This window comes from Motacilla alba, chromosome 8 (genome assembly GCF_015832195.1).
Source record: "Motacilla alba alba isolate MOTALB_02 chromosome 8, Motacilla_alba_V1.0_pri, whole genome shotgun sequence".
Lineage (NCBI taxonomy): Eukaryota > Metazoa > Chordata > Aves > Passeriformes > Motacillidae > Motacilla > Motacilla alba.
This window is the reverse complement of record NC_052023.1, coordinates 21,465,522-21,489,505: the sequence shown is the minus strand read 5'-3', so window position 1 is coordinate 21,489,505 and position 23,984 is coordinate 21,465,522. Positions and strand designations below refer to the sequence as shown.

Sequence of the window (23,984 nt, the reverse complement as noted above, 5' to 3'; positions counted from 1 at the left end):
CGTTTTCAAGTGGGACCAATATTGCTGTCAAGATATTGACAATCTCTTGTTTGAGCTGGACTGTCTCCTGACAGAGGTACAGACATAGCAGCTTGGAGCAATGCAGAGATAATTTATTTAAAAAAAAATCAGACAGGAGGTTGCATAAGAAAGTGTCATTTCTTGCATTGATGTCAGTCTTCTATACACAAAAAAATTAAGATTTTTATAATACTTTCTATAGTAAGAGAGATTGGGAGTCTGTTCCTTTTATCATTTGGTTGATGACTACAAGAGCATCTTATCTGTCATGACAATTTTTTGAGACATTTGGTGTGTTTTCCCCACTGCAAGTATCTACAATACTTAAAATAGCTATAGGTATTAATCCTGAAGTGCAGGGTGCCTGCAGCTCTCAGAATTGTCACTCCCTATGACAGTTGCCAGACCTATGTGTGTAATTTATTGCTTTTGCATTGTTGGATGGATCCACAGAGCTTAGACTTGAACCCAGGATTCACAGGCCCACCATTTCATTCTTCATGTGCTCAATTCTGTGCTGTGGTGCTCACATTTTATAAGAAGTCCTTGATATATATAGTACATTTTACTCTACATGCTGCTGTCATTTATGAACACAAGATAATCTTAAATATTCTTAAATGAACCAGTTGAAGTTAATAAAAGACAGCAAAACACAAGAAAACTTCTGAATAATAGGAATTTGAGGCATTCTTCCAAATCTTTTTTCCATCCAGCACCTTGTCCTCTGTTTTCACACGACTTTGCCTCATTGAGACTAATAAGCAGAACCTGTCTTACTGCTCCCTTCATAATATAATGAAATATATTTTTCTGAGTTCATGTGCCAGTCCCCCTAGCTCAGAACACACCCTTCCAGGTCAGGTTCTCAGTGCTACACGCCCACCAGTTCTGCCTGTCCCCAAGAATGGAGATTCTTCAGGCAGTCCCTTCCACCATTTGACATCTGTCATGGTAAAGATTTTATTTTCCTAGTACCTGATGAGGATTCACTGCTGTCAGTTGTGTCCATTGTCAGTTGTTCTATCATCCAGCACCCGTGAGGAGAGCCTGGTTCCATCTTTACTGCACCTTCCCCTGGGGAGTTGCTGCCGATGGTAGGGTCCTCCAGAGTCTTCTCTTCTTTGAGCTGAACAAACCCAATTTTCAGCCTCTCCTGCCTCATCACATTTTCCAGCCCCTCACCATCTCTCCAATGGACTCTCACTGGCATGTGAATCTCTCTTTCACTAGGCAAACCACCTCTGGATGCCGTTCACCAGATACTGTTTCCGAAGTGCCAGGGAGAGGGGAATAATCACTTTCCTTCCCCTTCTGACTTTGCTCTTGTTAATACAGGTCCTATGTGACCACCCCACTTCACTGGCAGGGTGTGCTGATAGGCAGCAATCAGTTCTAACACAGTGTAAATCATGAGTGTGGATAACAAAGGTTCTTTCTGAGCTGAGCACATGCTGACCAAGGAGGCTTCCGTGGAATTTAGCAGTAAATACATTTGGAATCCACATGGCAAAATGCTAATTCATTTCCCAAGAAGTATAAATTTGCAAAGGTTTTCTGGACAGTGTTTTGGAGGCAAAGAACACAAAGGTGGTTCAGGAAACAACCAAAGCCTTGCTGTAAGATATCTTTACCCAAATCCTCTGCATAAGCAAATGCAGAGCATCACTGGCAATGTCCTAACTGAAATCCTATCTGAAGCATGTTGCGTACTAAAATATTCATATTTGGGGGGAAAAAAAAAAGAAATTAAAATCCTCAAACAGTTTTCCTCATAATTTTTTGGTTCCATGAAACAGGCTCATCACTTGCAAAATAAATTGTGCTGCATTCATTTCATGACCAAAGGACAAATATAAGGGTAAAGCATCATGTCTTTTTTCATTCACTCCACTCTTATCCCAACAGAATTCTGCACTTGGAACTTGGCAGACAAATGTCGATTATTCTGCTTGCCCTCTTATGCCACCATTTAAATCACCGATGTCTTGGTCCAGAAGCTTTTATGCAAGTTGTTCCTAAGAGCACAAGAATGACAATTTAGGTAGCTGAGCGTGGGGTGCCCTAGGCTGACCCCAGCTGCCACTGCAGCTGAGCATGCGTTGGCCGGGAGTTCTGCTTGGATCTGCCAGTCCTGGGCAGGGCCTTGGTGAGTAACAATCCCAGGCTCAGAGCACATTTGTCTTCAGCTCTCAAAAGGTTAATTTACTGAAAGCTTGAACTGGAAGCATTTGCTAATGTGTAGCCATTACTGCATGTCTGCTCTGAAATACAGGGAAAAAAAAAAAAAAAAGGATTGAAAAGCCACAATTGTGTCAATCACAGTGTAAAAATAAGGTCAATAATTTGAGTAACTGAACTGCCTAAAACAAAGGATAGTAAAGAGAAAAGTAAGCCGATAATGCTTCTGATATTTGGGTTATTCTGCGTAAAAATCCAAATGTAAAAAGGGCATTATCTTCTATAAATGGTATACCATATATCCACAATTTTATGCCTTTTAAGAAAAATGCTTCTATGATATTTATATATGAACTCATAATATATTATGTATTTTATACTTTCCCATTAGAAGAGACCCAAAAATCATTAAAAGTAACTTGCATCTCTGTCTCATGAGTTGACCTAACATTTTCTGTCCACAATGAAATAGTGAGGATGAAGTTAAGATAAGATTTGTGTTCGAGGTGTCTATAGCTCTCAAGTAGCAACATTGAAGTACTGATGGTTCTAAAGCCTCTTCTCAATATATAATTTTCAAATTTAGATTTTTTTAAATTGAACATCTGTTTTGTGTACTGGGTATTTGGATTGAAATTGTTGTTGGTTTCATTTAGAAGAAAGAGATTATACAGTATTCCAGCACTTGTAAAAATAAAAGAATCTGTATTCTCAGTTGCACACTCATCGTTTTTAGAAAGACAGTCTAATGGCTCTAAAAATGGGTACATCTCATATAAAGGCAATTCTTTTTATTTCCAGAGTATGCAAATAAAGGTTTAAATGAGAGTGTCATTATTTGACAGGGAGATACTGCAGTTTTGGAGTCTCTTACAAGGTTGGTAACATCATTTGCTCTGCGCTGCCATGTGCTTTCTAGTTTATTGGAACCATTTTAGCAATTAGAGCATGATTTATTCTCTAACAAATGTCTGAAATCCATTGTTAATGTCCCTTAGAGAACTTATTTCTAAACTATCAAAACTGCGAAATTATTGTAGCTATTGGCCGATTTATTACATTGCGGATTTCTGAGTTACTGCATCGTGCTTTTATCAAGGTAATTCTATCTATGTTTTGGCCAAACTTGTTTATACATATTCTTGGATCACACCAAAACACTCATCTTTGTCAATATTCATCAGTGCTGTTCAGCTGAGAAAGCTAGTCTTCTGGCATCTTCCTTCAGTGTTTTTGTTTTTGTTTTTTTTTTAAGGTATGATAAGGAATTCCAGAAAAAAAACCCTTCCATATACAGGGGACAGAACTCTTGAATTAAGTGCCACTATATATATGTATATATTTATGGGAAGATTATAATGATGGCAGTCCATCTGTGCAATGCGCTTTCACTGGGGATAATCAGAAGGGGGAAACTGGTATTTCTCATCTGGTTTATAAGGCTTTTTACATTATTCAGTGAAGTTGATACAGGGCATTTCTTTCACCCAGAGACTTGTTGATAATTGATTTATGAAAGTTGTATTAATCGCTTGTATATCAAAAAAATGGATTGGGATTTACGTGCAAAGGAAGTAAAATCAGGCTCATGGATGGTGATTTGGGCTAAGGTAGAAGGTGTGTTTTCTTATTTTCACTTTCTATGAGAAGGCTTGGTGCTTAGTTAAATTAGGTGGCTAAAGGAGGATGAATGGAGTGATTTTGTGATGAGTTTTACAGTTGATGATCTTCAGAGTTAGAGAGAAGGTATTCAGTTTAATATTTATTAAAATGCAGGAGTTGCATTTCACAGCATGAATCTAAAAATAACTGTAAGATCTTGAAGTGTGTGATAGTTTCTTTGTAAATTATAATTAATACATAATAGATTCCAATTAAAAATATGCATACAGTTCAGGCAAAGATTTTTAAATTGCTTCACATAGGCATATAAATACTGCTACAGTGAAGAAATTCAAAGAAAGGTGACTGAAGGATAGTTCTTAAGATACAGTTTGGTTCCTACTCTTTCAGACCCCTCAGTTCTTAAACTAGAATTTAAACACAGGTCTCCTAAAGCTCTTATCTTCTACCACAAGAATATATTATCTCCCTTGAGATATAAAGCCACAGAGGACAGGAATTATTACACTGAAAGGTTTGTGAGTTGATATTTATTAGTCTTTCAAAGAAGTCACATCATTATTCAGGAGAGGGAGATATAAATAAATTCATGTCATGGCCACAGACCTGACCTCATTTTGAATATTTAATTTAGACTACAAAGAAGACTTCCCATTTGTCCTAGGGTGATTTCATGATGCTTGTATCCCCAGCGGTCTGTCTGTTTATGGTGGCTCTGAAGCTCTGTGCTGGTTTCAGGCTGGTTCCGAGAGCCAAGGGGGAAGAAGTGCGCGGTTTGTCTGCAGAAACTGCCCTCGCTGCCCTGCGTTCCCGCTCCCGGACTGTGCTGTCTGCAGCACGGACAGCAGGACACAGCTCTCCTTTGCTTTCTGTTAGGTTTTTTTGCTAGCTGAGGCAGAGAAGTTCCCCAGACTGTGGCTTTTCCTTTTCTTGGAACTGATCAGCCCTGCTCTGGACTGAAAACCCAGAAAAACACTGGGAGCTCACACCCATGGCCCACCAGGGCCCAGAACGTGGCATTTTCCAGCACAGGAGGGACTGATAAGAGACTGGGCGAGCTGAACTACACCCCACAAAAAGGACTCTCTCTGAATTTGCCTTCTCTTCAGAACAATGAGAGGTTCCACTGTTTATTATTCATTTTTCCATGTTACTGAGTACTTTGCTTGTTAAAGAAACAGTTTTTCCCACTTCTCCCAAAGTAGGTTTATGTCTCCTGAACTGGTGAGGGGAGGGGCCAGCTTGAATTTGCTTCCTAGAGGGACCCCATTCAGAGGTTTCCTCCCAATTTGCTCTAAACCAGGACACCACTACATAATGAGTTTATTAGCTTTAGAAAGCAAATGTAATATATGCCCTAAACCTTTAAGAACTTATGAGCTCTTTTCCTCCAAGACACATCTCTCCTATAAAACAATGAACGAGTACTAGTTAGTTTTAACCTAAGTCCTTATCCTTTGCAAAGGTAAATGAAAATACTGGTTTGTGGTAGGTCTTAAAGGTATATACATTGAATGGACTGTTTTTTCTATGTTTTGGATTATTATTTACAACATGTAATGCTAATATAACATTCTTCTTTTTAGTGGATATATTATCTATTTAAAAGAAAAATAAAACTCAGGCACACTCTCCTAACTAATGGTAAAATGTACCAAATTTGCTAAATGTGTGTGCATTTCAGAGCTCAAACCTTGAAAATTTTGAGTGCCCTGTATTCCTTTAGCACAGTAGGAGGCTGGGAAACCCATCATGTTGTGAGATGCAAGATTAGATATTGGAATAATCTTCCACCCCCTCAATATTTACATCCCAATATTTCATCATCCTCCCAAGTCCATAGCCTTCTCCAGTATACACGGAGACAGATGGCTCATAAGATTACAAGCTATGGAGATTTGGTGCTACAGACAGGTCCCCTGGTATTCTAAGAAAATTAACAATTTATTTTAACAGCTCTGTCAGATGAAATCCTCTTTGCCTCATTTTGTCTCCTGCTGGCTCTGTCTCATGTAGGATTGCCTGCATGTAGATTCACTGGTTACAGATTCATCATGTAGGAAAGAAAAGGAACTTAGTCATGAGCTGTGTGACCCGTGCTGGACAAGCATGTGAGCATAACGGGAATAGCAGTCAAAAAATATCACACTTCTTATTGTTGTACCATCTTTATGAAAGAACTCTCTCTTTCATGGAGCTGAAACAGATTCTTGCCTGTTGAGCAGCTCTAAATTAAGTCAAAGGATTATCTGTATCACAGTAGTCCCAAGCAACACCAGATTTCAGATAAGGAGGTCACCAGCCTGACTCTGCACCCTGCCAAACCAGTGCTGCTGCTGCCCGCGGCTCTGTCCGTGTGGCCAGCAGAGCTGCTCACTGACTGCTGGGCAGTGGGGACCCAGGAGCAGGCACACGGTCAGCAGGGGATGGTTTTGCACAGAAAATCTCACGCTTCAGTGATTATTGCTGCACTGAGCAGTTTGTTGAGCTGGCCAGTGGAAACAGGTAGCCAAATTAAGGATCTGGCTCTTGTAGGACCTGTAGCTCTGAACTGATGAGGGGCCACTTACAGGATGGTGCAATTAGCACGTGTCTTGGTGTCACAGATGGGGAACGAGTTCTCCTTTTTTATTTCCTTATCACAGTCAGGACGTGCAGGTCCATCCACCCAGAAGGCAGTCCCTGAACTGCCAAGCCTGGTTCCCCATAGTTTCAGTAATTCTCATCTGTCACATATTGTAACATGGCTTTTCTGAGTGAACTATCATTGTACATGCTACACAATTTGTCAACAGTGTATTTACTCATCACTGGATATATTGCACCTAGGACATTGGGACTGCATTTGCCTTTTCCACAAATTAATTACAAGGGATGTATAACTATCCAGTGATCCTCCCATACCCTGCCCTTTTCCACTTCAACACCCTGGGTTGAAATGTTAAATTTATCATTCCCTTTGAATTTTCTATTATTGAGTTTCTCACTGTTCTGTTTTTAGTTCTTCTCTTTTCTACTGAAGGTCTTCTCAGTAACTGCTTTTCATCCTAGGAGGTCTGGAGCTATTTCTTATCAGGTTCTTTTTCTTCACTGAGGAAACAGGGTTCAAGTCATATTTTCAACATTGACAGGAATAAATTTACGTGTCTGCTCAGGGCAATCTATGGCATCCATCTTCTCTCCTACTCTGGCTATGAAGACACACACTGTCTTAGGAAAACAAATAAGTCTTTGCTTTCTAATTGGCATTACAGAAGAAAAAGTATTTTTTCTGCAAGTGTGTACTCATATATTTTCTCATGTGGTTTTCCACACACAGTTTGAAAAAACTCATTCAAAGGAAACTTAACTTTCTTCAATATACTGAGAGCTCTTCTGTTTCTTTAGCCTATAACAGAAAAGTGCCATAATAAGTTTTTTTAGGATAAAGTTAAATTGTTAGCAATTCTATTCATGTAAGATCCACAGGCATAAACTATTTTACATTATTGCTATTTTGGTAGTTGCCCCAGTATACAGCCATAATAATTATATATAATAAATAAGTAATAAATAGTAAGTATATGCTATAAATTAGTAATTCATCACGGTAAATATTTCAGTTCTTGGCTGCCTTACACCATGTGCAGTCCTTTGTACTTTTACAAAGGAACTTTAACTGGAGATGTCCACAAGCTCACTCAAAAGTGGGCTCACCCACTTTTCTCACCGGTCTTTATGACATCAGCTCCAAGGCTACAGAGAGTCAGACACAGAGTCTCATTTTAGGCTCACACAAAATAGAATCCAAACAGTATGAGTCAATGCATTATTTCAATAAAGTCAATAAAATAATATCTCCCCCCCCAAAAAAATAAGGTAGATGTCATTCCAGGGCAGTAACATCCTAAACTGAACAGAATAAAAGGAAACGCAGCCCTGGAAGAGCAGGTGTAGAGGAGGAGAGACAGCATCAAGCTATTCCTTGAACCTTTTCTGACAAAGACAAGAGGTTGTGGGAGATCTTTGGCTACAGTACCAATAAATCTTGCATCAAAGACAAGCTTTTTGGACTTAATTTTCACTTAACAGGGATCTGTTCTTTCCACAGGAGAGCGCTAACACATCCAAGTCTTACAGTCTCCTAAATATCTCTTTGAAATAAGCAGCATAGAAAAGTCTTCATGAAATCAAGGAATTTTGCCTTTTTCATTTCTCTTCACTCCAAACCTAGAGAAATCAAACTTCTCATGACTCCTTATGGACTGTATAAAGATATTCTCAGTCTGACATACAAGATGTCCTAATTTCCCTTAGTCTCTCAGTGAGCCCTGGTTGTAATTTGGCAGCTCTCAGTGGTCTCTGCAATGTAATTCAGCTGTTGACTGTAACAGCTACTTTCCCATGTGAAAACATTTCCAAACACAAAAAGATGTGGATGTAATTGCTTAAAAATAAACACTGAAAAATCCATAAAACAAGACCAAAAAAAGTGAAAATACAGTTACAACCTCAGAATATGTCTCATTTCTCTCCCCCACTTATGCCTAAGGAGGAGAATACAGGTTAACTGAGCACAACAGCTGATCTCCTTGGAGTAGAATCTACTGAAAATGCAAGTGCTCATTTATCATTTTTCTGAAGGCCATTGCATTGTGAGTCTCCTCACTTACAGCTATCAGCTGTTCAACAGCTATCAGTGTTCAGGTGAACATTTGTTTAGTGGAAGATCACTAGAATCACATCCAGAGATGATATGGTATGAGTAGATCTCACATATTTCCTGCAGAAGTACATTATGGTTGTAGGAAAATCTCCAGAATAAAACTGGTAATTTTTTTTTATATTATAATAAGAAAATATCCCAATGAAGAGAACAAAATAACTCTTTTCCCCAAAAATATTTTTTGTTCTCAAGACTGTCCTTTCCTCAAAGCTATGTGGTGCTTCGGGCTCCAAAGGTTTAGGATAAGAATGATAGGGAGAAGACTGAGCTATTCTTGCTCAGAAAAAGGCAAAAAGCATATGGGATAGATTTGTCTGTTAATTCAAGCTTGTCTGTCTCTTCTGCTTTGTTTTCCTTCTCATACTGATAGTAGCAGCTAAATGTGAGTGATTAGCATTATAATCTTTGAAGCACCTGCATACAGCTAAAGATTTTCTAGCCTACCTACAGGATTAGCAACCCTAGTGCTGAAGTTAATGGAATTGGGTATTAAAATCACAGAGGGAGTTTTGAAAATCACAAGGGTGATCAGCAATTACCCAAGGCTGCTTTTAACTTAGGCAAGAGTTTCTTAGAGGATAGTCAGTAAATTGCTCTCCTGAAAATTCTGTAGACCAGGCATATATTGAATCCCATTCAGTAGTAGCCTGCTTGGGACAGTTTATTTTTAATTCTTAGTACAACTGTCACTAATAAACTTTAACTTCTAGTGCTTATCATATTTTTTCTGAGGGAAATAATCAAAGCACATCTTTTATACACAGCCAGAATGTACAGGTTTGAGTTACTCAATTGCACTAATGTTTTTTCATGAATGTATAACAAGTGGTTGGATAAGAATGAAATACAAGAAATGTGGATATTTTGGTTGACGCTTGCAGGTAGCAAAGAGCATAAGTAAAGTGAGAGGTGTAATTCTGACATGGAGAGGTGCAATTCCACTGAGATTGTTAATGACTGCAAAGCTCAGAGAAATCTAATTAGTGTCCTGGAATAGACGGTCAGATAAGGTCAAATATAAATAGTGTGTAAAAAAAGAAAAGCTATCATGCACACTTAGAACTCATTGTGTCTGGGACCAATCAGCTGGGATACTCAGAATCTGTTCAGAGATATTTTGACTTTTCTGAAGTCTAAAATTTGTGGACTTAAATTTAAAATTATTAGTGTCTCAGAAATGCAAATCTAAAGCAGGACTGTTTCCAGCAAGCCTGGGCCCCCTTACACTATTCCTTAGATAGTTCTTCCTCTTCAAAATGAATGTCAACTTCCCCAATAATTTTTGATCAAAGAATTTTGACATCCTCCATTACTGATAAATGAGAGGGCAAACGTGTGCCAGTCAGGAATTTCATTTTTTATGGGCAGAGGTTTCACATTAATACCTGTCATAAGGCAAGGGTAAGGTTAAAGAAAAGACATGTTCAGTTTTCCCCAAGGCTCAGACTGTCACCAACAGTGGCTGACCCACAATATGGCAAGCAGTGGGAATTCCACACTTCGAACTCCTCCTGCAGGATTTGATAAGTGAGTCTGTGCTTTGGGAACACATTGGTAGCAGCAGTCTTTGTGTATGTGACCATGCCTTATGTGAAGTGATGGAATGCCTGGCTGCAATCTTGCATGTGTAAGAACTGTGGGCTGGCTGTCCTTTCCCTCTCTTGCCAGTCTGGTCTCTGTGTAAGAAGCAGGTGAGGATCGCTAAAGCTTCTTGGCACAAGAGGGCACAGGAACTTACTGACTCCAGTGGCAAATGAAGTCAGTTCCATGAACTTCTTTGTGGAAGCTGTTATGTACATATCCATTGCTACGCTTTAGTTCTTCCACTTGTGCTTCTAAATGTTAGTCTTAAAAATAAGAGGTGTATTATTGAGAACAAGATGCTGGAAATTGCAGTAGTTTATGGCAATATTAGTACAGTAGAGATGTTGTATTGCAGAAAGTATATTAAAAAAAAAACATTTAAAGAAGTGACAGACTTTGATATTAAGTAATTCATCTTCTTCCCTTGGAGCCACAGAAAATTGACACATTCATTTCAGACATTTTAATAACAGCATTAGTGAAACTGGTTTCTCAGCAAACCAAGTTGCTGTAATCTCTACTTTTCCATTAAATATCCTGTATTTCTTCACTTTACAATATTTATACAGAGATATACATTGTTTTTATAATAATTATGACAACAGATACCTTTGAACCCTGTGGCCTTTAGGAGCTAGAACTAAACAAACCCCAAGAATTTAACTACCTAACTATCTCTCAGTGTTACTTTGCAGTAAGGGTGTGGTGTGGTTTAATAACGCTCCCAGAACCTCCTGTGAGCACCAGTCTTGCTTCTGCAGCCCCCAGCTCTGTGACCTCTGAGCCCCCAGTCCTCACCTCACATCCCACGGGACTTTGAGATATATTTGCAATTTCTTCTCTAAAAGGAGATAAACCTGCAGGAGTTCTAACAAAAATCTTAAGAAGTGTGGAGCGGGATTGTGAGCACTGATAAATTCATGGTCTGAAGGGCACTGTCCCCAAACCTGGGGGGACCTATGACTGTGCTGCTCAAGAGATTGTTACCCGTTCGAGCAAGAAGTATTATGGCAGTGAGCAGAGCAAAAGAATAAGAGGATGGAGAGCATATTCCAGTGTAATTATAATAATTTATAACTCAGGGTTGTTCTCCTGTTAAAATCTCAAAAGCAGAATATTTTTACTTTCTTATAAATTATTCACAGTCATTTGCTTTGCTTCATGACAAGTAACTTCTTTTCTTCAGACAGGATTTTCAACCTGAAAGAATGAAAGTGTTGACCCAGTTATGCCTAACAAACAAAACGTGAAAAGAACTAAAATTAGAAATGGATAAAATAATCTTAGTAGGAGCAAGAAATAAAGGGCTTTTTCCCTTCCTGTTCCATCTGAATTTAAAAATGGTGAAGTTATTTCACTAAAAAAAAAAAGACAATAGACTTCATAATGAAACTGCTCAGAGAAGGATGAGGTAGCATTTGTGGAAATGCTGTACATTATTTTGAAAAAAATGTTTCAAAAATGGCCTAAACCAGAATTTAGTCACTTTCCAGTTCTGCAGAATGTTCCTGAAGCCTTGCCAGACTCCCATGCCCCATCTGCAGCCTCTCTCCTGCAGACTGAGACCCTTGTCATACATGGCATGAATTTCTGAGGGGATTGAGGGCAATGTACAGGAATTGAAAAAGTATATGCCATGTGATATTTAAGGGGTTACAAATGCTTTCGTGGCATCATTCTCCAGACTGGAATAGTAGATCTAGGACTGCATCTACCCACTCCCAGATTCAGGAAAATTCTGAAAAGGAAAAATTAAAAAGGCTTAATGGAAAATCTGTGCCCCTTTTAACCTTCTACTATATTCAGTGCTAATGCATGGGATGTTATTAATGTATTGATTGCATATTCCATTAAAAGAGTCTGAAACAGTTAACATAGGTCAAAAAATTACTTCCCTTTTAAGACACAGAAATCAAGACATTAAAAATTATGAGACTTTCTTAAAATTCCTAAAGCCATAGTTAAAACATTTAATGGGTAATAGTATTTTTTAAAAAACCTTACACTTAAAATTCCCATTAGGATCAAGGATTTAGGTTTTATTATCTGAAGTGCTTCAGAAACCGGTAGTAAACAACACTTAATTAAACAGATTAAATAAGAAAATGTTTGTTTACATTATTCTATAAAGGAAAGAATCCCACAAGTTTTGTAATGTGAACTATGCTTGCTCTTCAAAGGAGTTAACAGAAACAGAGTGCCAAGCAGTTTCTTGTCTACTCACTGGCGACAGTTATGATCACGTTCAAGATAAGAGAGGGGTTGTATATATTTAAATGACTTGCAGTCCTTGCTTGTACATTTTAAGTTGGCCAAATGCATCTACATTTCATTTTTCCTCCACCACTCTTCACAGTATTTGAAATCTGTATTAGTTCATAACTCAGCGCCCAACATGAAAAGGCAACATAAGATGGGAGTTTATTCTTCTCTCTGTGAGATATAAAAATTGAGCATATCTCCTTGTGTATATACATTTTCTTCTTGGCTAAGTATTTTGCTGATTTTGTCCTATTTATAGTAGTTTTCAGGGTTTCAGTAATGTCCAGTTAAAATATCCAGGCAAATCTTTTCTGAACTGGGAGCTGTGGACTATTAGAGGTCTTCCTGCTTGCAGTACTTTGTGTGTACCTTATTTGCTTTGGATATCAGACCTACATTTATGAATACTTTCTTAGGTGTTTAGAAAAGTAGTTGTTGGACAGCAGGGAATCATTTCACTTGTAGCTGTTTGTTTAGTATTTATCATTTTAACAGTTCAGGAAAAAGAACATTTTCCAGCCTCATTTTTTACAAGAATTTTCACTCACTCCAAGCTATCAATACCTTCACCAAGTCAGAAATATAAAGCTGGCCTCATTCTCCTTACCTTATAATTTATAATGATGTTTTGGTAGCTGGTAACCTCAGCATGTTCAGTGGAGTCAGTGAAGGGACTCATGTACACAATTAGTAATGTACATAGTGGCTCTGAAAACGATTACAACATCAGGATTCTCAACTATATTTTGAAAACATAATTTCTGTGTAAAGAACCTCAAACTTTCAAAGAAAGAAAGCAAGCCAGCTGCATGGCAGGCAGTGATAAGCACAACTGAAAATCAGGCTGTGCCAATATAGAATTGTAAGCCTTTTATCTGCATTTTAAACCTTAGGAAATTTCCTCAAAAAGAGGAAGGCATGAATATCTTCTTCATTTAAATGGCTGCTACTTGATATCCTGATGAAGAAGACGGTTTTGGTTTGAACTTTTGTTTAGCTTGGGTTTTAATTTCTTTTATTTCTTCCAGTCCTTCACGGCTGTGTTCACACTGGCTCAGATGTTGTGCTTTTCCTGTGAGAATCCTGCACAGGTTTCCTGAATGTAGGAGATTACTACTGCTTAGGGAACAACATCACAGATGCAGTGGAGATAAGTGGATTTGTGATTGAATGATCCCCTTTCTTCCATATTCTTCTGCTTTGAGCAAGTGAAAGAAAAGCTTTCTGGATAAAATTAAAGTGGAAGGAGGAAGAGCTGAAATAATTTTCAAAAAACTGATCCAAGCTAGGGCTTGATCATCGATGTCACCAAATAACATGTAAATTCCCAAATTATTACGTCCTTGCCAAAGAATGTAATTTTTTCACCTTCTTCCATTTCCTTACTTAGATTTACAGTGAATATTTGTATAATTCATGCCCTGTTGTTGAGGGAAATGGTTGCCATTGATTGCAGTCATGGGAGATAGGAACTTTTGATCCATTTTAAAGAAAAACTAATTACTGCTGTGCCATAATACGGTATCTGAACAGATGAGGTGGGTAAAAAAAGCACTTACCATGATAGGCAGGACTCAGTCAGAGGTGACTATCAGGGTGTCAGAATCTGGTCAGTGAAGTAGCCACCAAAGTTTTGGAAACTTGGCACTAGTTCATATTTGGGAGACTTCTGCATTTACTCCTGCATTTTGCTTGTTAGAGCCACAAGTGTCCTTTCAGGGGTCTGTGACTCCAGCATATCAAAGATTGTTCACAGACCTAACACTAGGCATGGACTTAAACAAATTGCTGATTCAAGGTTATGATCAAAGTTTTCTTCCTGAGGAAAAAAAAATTGCTTCTTTTGTAGCATGTAGTCAGAGATGCATTTAATCTCACCTTGACTGATGTGTGCCATCCCTAGCACGTAAAGGAAATGCTTACATAGTCATAGCTACCTTTATTTTAGAGACAGGACTGTGGCACTTGCTGCACTAATTCCCCAGGATATTTATTTATAAAAAAATTACTTCCAGAGCCTTTTAGTGCATTGACCTTGTTTCAGGGTTTAGCTGGGAGGAGGGAGAGCTGAGTTTTTTTCTTAAGCACTGCAGGGGATTTCTGTCAGGTTGCTTTAACACTTCCCTTCAGATTCGTGCCAGGCTTTCAGGCTAAAGAATTTTAAGATGTAGCTAGCCATCATCACATAGGTTTTTGCATAGTCTCTGTTATGTTATGAATCTAAAATTCGATTGTTTTTCAAGCAAAGACAAAACAACAGTATGCAAATATAAAGCTATCAGATCAGAATCATAAATGCATGGAAAAAAGTATCAGATCTAATGTATCAGATCTGTGTGATACAGTGACCACTGCAGGGACTGGCTTCGTGCATTATATCAATTTCTGTCCAAAGATCTGAAAAGGAATTTTACCTCTATAGAATAGGAGAAGAAAGAAAGTGAAATGTATTGAATACTGTTGTGTTGTGAAATGTGTTGAATACTGTTGAATTTTCTTTGAAAAACTAGAGTGTTCTTAAGTAGTAAGACACCAATTTTAGGAATCATGAAAATGTATTTATGCTCCACAACTGTGATAGTCTTAGCCATCCTTACCCTAGCCAACCATGACCCAAGTGGGTTAGCACTGCAGCTGCTATCAGCCACACCTTTTAGTGTTTTTTCCTGAGTGTTTCCATGTACAAACTGACATATATATGGGAAATGCATACAGGTAATTCCTGAACCTCCTTCTCTGACTGTGTAGAATGCATCTACCGTAATGTAGCATAAGATGCATAGGGGGTTTTGTAGTGGGGATTACCAAATTTAAACCTCTTTCATTCCCCCAAAATAACTGATTACATCCAGGCCATGAGGAAGTCCCTCACATATTCCCATATAACCATGCTTATAGCAGTGATTTGGGTTAATGTTAAAGAAAGCCTACTGATATGGCAACATCCTCCCTCGTCTGGCAGTGTAACAGGTATAACTGTGCATTCCGTGTGGTTACTGCCTGATCCTTGAACTCCATCTCTCCCCTCCCTGTCGCCGCTCCTCAATTTCACACGGGGCTGCCACATCCGGAAAGTGGATATACAGCCCCGGTCACAGATGGGGCTTAGGCAAAGTGTTCAGCTTCATGGCATTTCTGTGCTAATCCCTGAAGGCCTTTGGATATACCCTTGCAGCAATGCACTTACACAGACTAGTGCCACTGCTAGCCCTGCTTGGCCAGACAGAAGCTTAGATGTCCTGGGTTAAATACCAAGAAGATTTCAGTGGTAGCTAACTAGGCAGGTGAAAATGTACAGCACTGCAAAATCTAATTCCACTGCTTCTTACTTTTATTAGTGCCTCAAAGAAAGGCTGGGTAATTCTAAGTGCAGTGTTGCTGCATCAATGTAATGTCTAACTAAAAAAAAACAGGCCTTTGCAGAAATCCTCCATTACTTATATTTTTCAGGAAAAAAAAGCAATTGCATCATTCTTAGCAGAGAATGGAAAGAAAGCAATAAATAACACAGCTGTTCAGTGGTAACTAGAAAAGAACAGTCAGACTCAAAGCTTGCTATGTCTATTCACAGTGAAGAACTTAAGAGAAAAAAGATGATCATGACCCTGCTATGTGCATATTCTAAGGACAATATTGCTAAAGCTCTAGGGTTGTCTCTTAAAATGGATGATTGCTAACCATGTTAACTAGACTCAATTTTATCATTCTATGTCCTTATGCAGTGTGGTGCTATGTGCAATTTCAGGCACTCATTCCATCTCAAAGTGGACGTTATCTGGATTGCTGTCATGTCCCAAACTGTCCGCACTTTCGTTAAAAGAATTACTGTCCCCGTCATCAGCTCGGTAAGAACAGCACCAGGAAATAAGCTACCTCTAAGTGAAGAGATGAATTCTCTTGTTCACAAAGCTGGTGAAGTATTAGTCAAACATACAGCAGATAGGCTGTTTGGATATGGGAGTTCGTGCCCTTGATGGAGCTCCAAAATGCTGCCTGGCATTTCTGATGGTGCACTGGCATCCTGTTTGCTGTAAGATCTTATGAAGGTATTCAAGCTCTCTATACCTCAGTTTCTTCATCAGTAAAATTATGACAATTGTTTTCTACTGAAATTTCCAAGTGATAGACTTAATTGTCACACAATGCAAAACACTTAGAGATCTCAAATTGAAACACAGTTCAGAAGTGCAAAGTATTATTGCTGTTAGAAGTCCATTACAGCTCTGTTTTTTTGTCCAAACTGGTACTTTGGTACGTGCAGCTAGACAGCTTCGAATGTTATCTTGATTCACAAAGCACTTTTTGTGTGAGGTTTGACTCACAGTAAAATGCCAGTTAGAATTTTTTCCTCAGGAACTCACTGGAGCTTGGCTTACAAAATCTGAAAATTAAATCAACCAAAATAGGTCAAACACAAAACTATATGTCCTTATGTGTCCTCTTGTCCTCTTTTAGCAGTACAGAAGATAGTTGTTGTTTTCTTTTCTGTAAAATTTGGGCTTGTGTTTCTCAGTTGGCTACGGTGACTGTATCACAGTTACATTTTGAATACCTGCTCATGCAAGTTTTCATTCCCTATTAAATATAGTTTAAAATGATAGGTTCATCTGTTAGTCGTCCAGAAATAACGTGCTGGGTATACAAGCAGCTGATGCTACTGAACGCGACACAAGAGTGGATTGCTGTGTTGCAGCTTGTTGGTAGCCATCACTACAGAGATATTTTCAAACCTTAAAAAAGGAATAAAGCATCTGAAATATAATCAAATGTTAATATAAGCTGCAGTTTTTTTACTTTCCCCCTGTAGCTAATTCTTTAGGAATTTATTCCTATTCACATAATCCTTTAAGTTGATATGTTTATTCTGTACCTATTTTACAATTTCTATTCCTATGTCAAGTATGTGAGGGTGCTGCTTAAATTAGTACTTCAGTATTATACATTTCTGAATTGGTTGTTCAGTGCAGTTAAAATGCAGTGAATACATTTGTTAATATTTGAGGTGAGAAAGGAGGTAAACAGGGAAACCATCTATACCAGTCAGATTCTAGCTTTCTGGTTATAACATATTATAATTTATTTAAACTCAATCAATACTTAATCTGGAGTTTAAATTCTGCTAAAGATCTGTGGCATGGCTAAAAGCAGCTGGTGCCAGGGAATAAAATTTTCTTCAGGCTGTGATTCTGATGAATTTATAATGCGCTGTAAGGGTGATGCATTGACCTAAATTCACAAAAGCACTGCTATTCCTATTTATTATTATGAAAGGTATCCTACCCGCAGTTTTGTGCTATCAAATGTTGTGTGGCTACATGGAAAAGATGACAGGTTGCAGTGAGGATGACTGGAGAGGAAGGAGCTGCACGCACATCCCTGGCATGTACTGGCTGCCTAGGCTAGCAGCCCTGGGGTTTGGAGGGCATTCCCAGGCAGGAGGGCAAATCCCTGGCAAGGGCTGGGGAGGCACAGGACAGCTGGAGCCCCCTCCCACCCCTGCTTCACCAGAGGAAGCACCCAGCATTCTCTTCAAGGCTTTTTGATCTGTGCAGCCTGTGACCACAGACAGGGTGGTGCCTCACTGTAATTCCATGATTTGATGCAGGAATAATTTCAGCACTGTAAAAACCCAGCAAATGTTTGAAGCCAGCAGTGAGGGCAGACTTCCTGAGAGGTGTGTGTTTGTGGTGATCACTTGGATTTGTTTTGTTGGCAACATGAATGATGTTGTAAAGGCAGGAAGAGGACAGTTCTGTTGAAAATTGCTTCTCCTATTTTATTTTGTTTTGTTTTTCTCCTGTAGCCTTACAAGGGATATAGAGTTAGGTCTTGGGTTAGGTTTTCTGTTCATGGTTCTTTAGAATCCCTCAGGTCCAACCATCACAGGACAGTACCTATGAGCCACTCACATTGAAATGGCTGGGAATTGCACTCACTGATCTCTTGTAATGATCAGGCCGCTTAATTTTTTCTGCTGCATTTGGCAAGCTTTTCCTCTGCATCATCCAAGGGTTTTTCATAATAAGTGGTGCCTTCCCACCGGCATCCTTATCCAAGCATTCTTTGTTACCTTTAGAGTTTGCAATCATATTTGTCTATTTCTGTGAAATGCCATGTGTTTTAGCAGATTCATAAACATGTTGGATTTTTAAAAGCAGAGTGAGTAAGGGAAATATATCATAAATTAAGCTGACAACCCTCCCCACTTCTTTCATGATGTGATATGGATGCCTCTTGTGTAAAAACCATGAGAGCACAATTATGTTTCTTCATTGGTACTTGACCACCTCTCAGTTGTTGCTTTTCCAGGCAGAATGTCCAGAGAGGACTCAGGTCTGCATTGTTTATCTCCTGTGCTGTCCTGCCTCCCTTTGGGGCACAATATCAGACCCTGTCTTCAGCATGTCTGTTCTCATAGTATTCTGTGCCCACCTCTTCCCATATTGCTGCTGTAGTCAAATGGCAGTTGTGATTTATGCCAGAATAACTGTGGGATAGAATAAATCCACAGACTTTAAAGGCATTAGCCTGCTTTTACTGCCGCACCACCGACAGCTGTACCTAGCACTGCGACCTTATCCCACCCCCGTGAGGCAGCATCCCAAGCCACGCTGCTTGGGAAGAGCAGTGCTGTGTGCTTGCTGAGCTCTGCTCCTCAGGGCCAGCCCAGAGGATGGGAACAGCATGCAAACACAGCCTCTCAGCTGGAGCAACTGTTTGTTTCAGCTCTAGCCTTTACTTAAAATGTGAAGCTATTAAACAGAAATACAAAGACTTGGAGCTCAAACTCATACCTAACTAGCTTGGAGAGCTGGGTTTGTAGATCCAACTGTGTTTTGCAGTCTGGCAGCAAGAAAGTCTGGGTTTCCACTTCATGTTATTTTCTTCTAATGGTCAAAGAGAGTACTCCAAGATCCAGATGCAAGGGTGCAGAAATACTTACCTGCTGTAAAGAGAATTTATAGAGGTCTCAGACCTCCCCTCTCCCCAACATAACAGTCTGATCCACATCACAGCTTGAACTCTGTCAAGCACAACACAGGGGATCATTGGCAAAGTAATATCCAAAAACTGTGTTCTGCCTGGCAGAGTAATAGATTGGGAACATCTGCAATTAAATATCTGGAAGAAATAATTTAAATAGAGAAAGATAACTGGAACTTCGAACAAAGGACTAAAGTTGTATTCTACTCCTTACCATGGTGGTTTGACCAACTGAATCTTCCTAATTTATCTTTAATGATTGCTTATGTAATTTTTTTTCTACAATTTTATTACAATTTATGATCTATCTTGCTTTCTCACAGGATAAAAATTATAACCTTCACATTTATGCTTTAGTTAATGTCCTTGGCATTTCTATTGCAGCTGGGGAAAAGCGGACTGAAGCTAGTTCATGTACACGCCTAGAGAAAAGCATATTACTTGCCCCACAGAATGCCTGCTGATGGTGGTAACAGATGAATAAGATAAAAGTGGAACATAGGTTGGGAGAGACAAACTGCCAAAATACAAGTGTGTTCACAGTTTTTAGCTAATCAAGAGTAGCAGTAGTACTTCCCTTACTTGCCTAATCATGATTAGGTTTTTTGTCATGCCAGTTTTCTGTTCTTGTAGCAGAAGAGGTAAATTTCAAGCCTGTGATTTGAAGGAGGCTGAGGGGAGTGACAGTGTTTTCATAAAGTTTTACCAGGCAGGCCTACAGACCAACTTCTGTCTGTAGTTCACCAAACTGTACAGTAATGTTTTTTTTCTTCCCACAGTGCCATGAAAAAACTTCTGGCTTCAGTTCATGTGTGAAACCTTTTGCACAACAAAAGTGGTTTCTTGTGGCCAGTAAGACTAAATGTTCTAAGTACTCCAGGAAGTGTATAAATGGATTGGTGCCCTTCCTAGGTTTATGGAGCCTTCTTTCTTTCTTTTTTCTCTCATTCTTTTTTTTTTTTTTCTCAGTTATGCTCTCTTCATCTATGCTAAGTCCAAGCAGAGTACAGTTTGAAAATCCTGACTATCATTTTCCCTTTTTCTTGTGTTTTCCTTAGTTATATTTTATGAAAAGAACTTGTTTCAGTAAATGCAACCTAGTAAATTATCTTAAATTACTTCTTAAAGTCCAGGCTAGTATTATAACATGAAAATTGTTACTTAGAGTCTCCCACGCCCCCAGCTGCTGCAGACCTATGTCTCCAGGCTGGGGAGAAGCTGAGCACAGCTCTTCCCCAGCAGAGTCTGCAGGCCAATCCACAATGTGGAAAGCAGAGTTTACAAAAAAAACTATTTCTCATCCTTCCTTCACAATCCTGCCAGATTCTGTTGTAGTGATGGTCAAAACCAACTAAAATGGTGATTTTATACTGATGGGTAGGCATATGTCTATGTGGAAACCAGATGAGAAACTGTTCAAGCCAAAAACATTAAATCTCAGCTCATCTCAGGATACCAGAAAACAGCCATCCCATTTCTTTGATCTATGATATTTGACTCCCAGTGTGTGTTAATAAGACATATATGTTGGGCATTGGCATTTTCTCCTGTTGAACAAGGGTAAACATTGCATTTGTCTCTGTAAAAATATACTTCAATAGCTGGGAGAAAAGTGGAGATTTGTTATTTTTGCAGTTGTAGAAGACATTTAGCAGCTGTGTTTATACTGGCAGACAATTTGGATATTAGGTGGCAGGACAGAAAACTGCAGATGTACAATATTGTGCAGACATTGTGCACTTACAGTCCATTTCCAGGGAAACATGTTATTTTATATTTCCCTTGGTTTCATTAATCACATTTCATGATGTATCTCACTATTTCAACCCATTCCCCTAGATTCATTCTTTTTTTGGCCTGTTTGTAGTAGTTATTGATCTCTATTTTAAGAAATTCCATCTCAACTACAGATAATTAAGTTCTTTTTTGCTCCAAGAAAGAAAATTAAGATGGCCCTACAGTGAGTACTGAGACTACCTGTACCAATTGGCATGTCTACCACATCAGGAAGATATTTAGTCTGCTTTTGGTCAGAAAAGGATTCATACTCTTCCTTGGTATTTAAGAATTAAACTCATTTCCTGAAAGTAAAAATGTATTTCTCATCTTCACCTACAAGGGGAAACAGCTGCTCTTTTCTCTGTTCTTGAAGTTCTCTAATCCCTTAACAGGCTTTGTTTTGGTTTTACAGGTGAATCCCTTAAACTATAGCAATGATGGCCCATCTGCTGGGAGAAATGCGCTGATATAAACAGTGTTAGAGGGCTGAGAGCCTGAGGAACCTCAGTGTATGGGATGTATGCCCAGGCCTTTTTTTGGCATTAGCTCTACATTTAAATAATGGCATTAAGGGTTCCTGAATAAATTTGGCTTGTAAGTGCTGCTGTGGGTGCCCTTTGAGCCACCTCACCCTGGAAGGGTCACCTGGTGTCACTGTGCTTCTCCTGTAGCTCCCTCGCCCATGGGCAACCCTCCTGCTGCGCTGTCTGGGGACAGACCATGTATCTGTTTCCTATATGGTTGTCTGGGTGTGCTGGAGAGAAGTTAAAAAGGAAAAGAGCTTGTGCCAAACTTTTGATCGTCTTTGTCTGAAGAACTGGCTGTGCAGGAGCTCTGGCCTCGGAGGTGGGAACAAAAGACCTGCCAGGCACACTTTGTCCTGGCTTAGTCTGAGTGTCATGCTAGGTAAGGTTTTTTTGTCTTGGGGAACAGAGAAAAGGAGTTCTACTGACCTCTAAATAGAAGCAAACCCAAAGAATTCACTACACAGAGAATTAATGAGTTATCCAAGATGGCATGATCAGCAGATTGCTTAAAAAACCACAAGCCCAGCCCACTGCTTCTTCTTGTGACTGGTTCAGAATGCTAAATATAACCTGGCAGTATTTTTCTTAGGGATAAATGAAAAACAGACAAAAATGGGGTCTGTTTATGCTATATGCCTTAGCCACACCTAAGGAAATGCAACTTGTTTTCAGCCTTTTTGTTTGGAGGATATCTGTAAGGAGGCTCTGTCCACCATAGTGAAAGTAGCAAACGGGTGTATAAGCACTGTCCTCATGTTGCTGTGAGCTGTATGGAAAGAGATGGCCCAAGGCACCAGAGAAGACAGGGTAGATTCTTGGCAGTGCTCAGCAATTTTCAGAATACTAAAATCTCAAAAAGAGCTTTACTTCCAGGAAGGTCACAGAGTTTGGATTTGGGAGGAGAGGACTCTGATGATCACATTTTTTTTTCTAGAAACCAGTAACATATATTTTGTATACTCTCAAAGAGTAAGTGGTTTACAAAAGAACATTGGAAGCTGGTGACAGAACTGGAAAATTAATACAGCTCTGGGAAAACTGATACAAGTGCCTTAGTCTAAAAGTCATTTATACAAAGAAAATAAAATGTCACTATCATTCATGCTCTTGTGGACCCTGTGATTTTGCCTTCTCTAAAATGCTTGCTGATCATTTCCTGTGATCTTTTTCCCTGTGATCTTTTCCATGTCCCATTCTCCCTCTTTCTGTAATATCCAGGTGCAGTTTTTCTTATGTGATGATGCTTATACAACTGATGCTTAACACAACCAATTAGAAGCTGTCTCTGAGCAAGCAACACAGGCAGAAGACTGGAACTACGACCATTTGCCAACCTACTCCCCACATATACAGTATGAGGTTAGTTGTGTACAGTATAATTTCCTGGTGTTAAATAACCTCTAAATGTCTAGTCCAAGCCTGCATAAACCAATTAATGAAATACCCATTAAAAGATTCATCAAGATATACTGCAATTCCCACTCTTTTCAAATATGTTGATTCCAATTTTTTCACTTAATTCCTGTTTTCTTTCTATGTGTTCATCTGGAAAGCACCTACCTTTCTACTGCAAATAACTCAAGAATCAGTAGAAACTCAGGTTTCCTACTGATTCCACTCCCCTAGTATGAATAGGCTCCTCTTTTACACTGCAGCCCTCTACCAAGTGGTTGCTGTTGCTGAGTCATCATTGTCACACAGCTGAGCCCTACCAGGGAGGCTCAGGGAAAGGAAAGAGGTGTGGCTTGCCCTGATTTGCTTAATGTTCCTCTTAGCTCTTCTCTAGCATACCTTTTTTTTCTCTCTTCATGTGCATGCCCCTTTCCTCCAAGGCTTTGCAGTGCTCTCCCCTCAACATGACCTAGGCCTGTGTCCCTTGCTGGTGCCTTTGTTGACTCCAGTCCCCGCTCCAGCCCCCTGGTTTGCCCTCCCTCACAGAGCCAGAGCTGCTCCTGATAACAGCATGTGAAAAGAGATGCAGCAGGCTGAACATGTGTTGTACCAGGGCCATTTGAAGTCACTTTCTCAGCTACCAGTTGTGCAGGTCTCCTCCGTTTCAGAGCGGCACTTCTCCTGCAGATAGCTCAGCCACCAATGCCTCACAGAAGCAGAGTAAATTAAATCTCTTACAACAAGGGCCTAACTGACCGATCACTGAACACCACACCTGGAATCATTTAAATTTTAGCATTTCTAGGCGTGTGTTTTATTTTTCCTTTTAAAATAAACCTAGGAAGTGGCTAGGTTAATGCCTACGACCTTAGCCTAAAGGATAAACAGCCAAGCCTATAAACATAATGGCAGGCTCCTGCCTATTC

At 39.3% G+C, this 23,984-nt stretch overlaps 1 long non-coding RNA gene across 3 annotated transcripts in view; it reads left to right on the top strand.

Annotated features, from left to right (window-relative positions):
• LOC119703635 overlaps positions 1-23,984 on the top strand; it is a 105,950-nt gene that overhangs the window by 44,049 nt on the left and 37,917 nt on the right. For 2 of the 3 annotated variants that reach the window (XR_005257675.1, XR_005257674.1), the window contains exon 1: positions 19,164-23,025. This is a non-coding gene — a long non-coding RNA (uncharacterized LOC119703635). Of the gene's footprint in view, positions 1-19,163; positions 23,026-23,984 lie in introns of those variants that run through there. The other variant, XR_005257676.1, reaches the window with a different exon arrangement.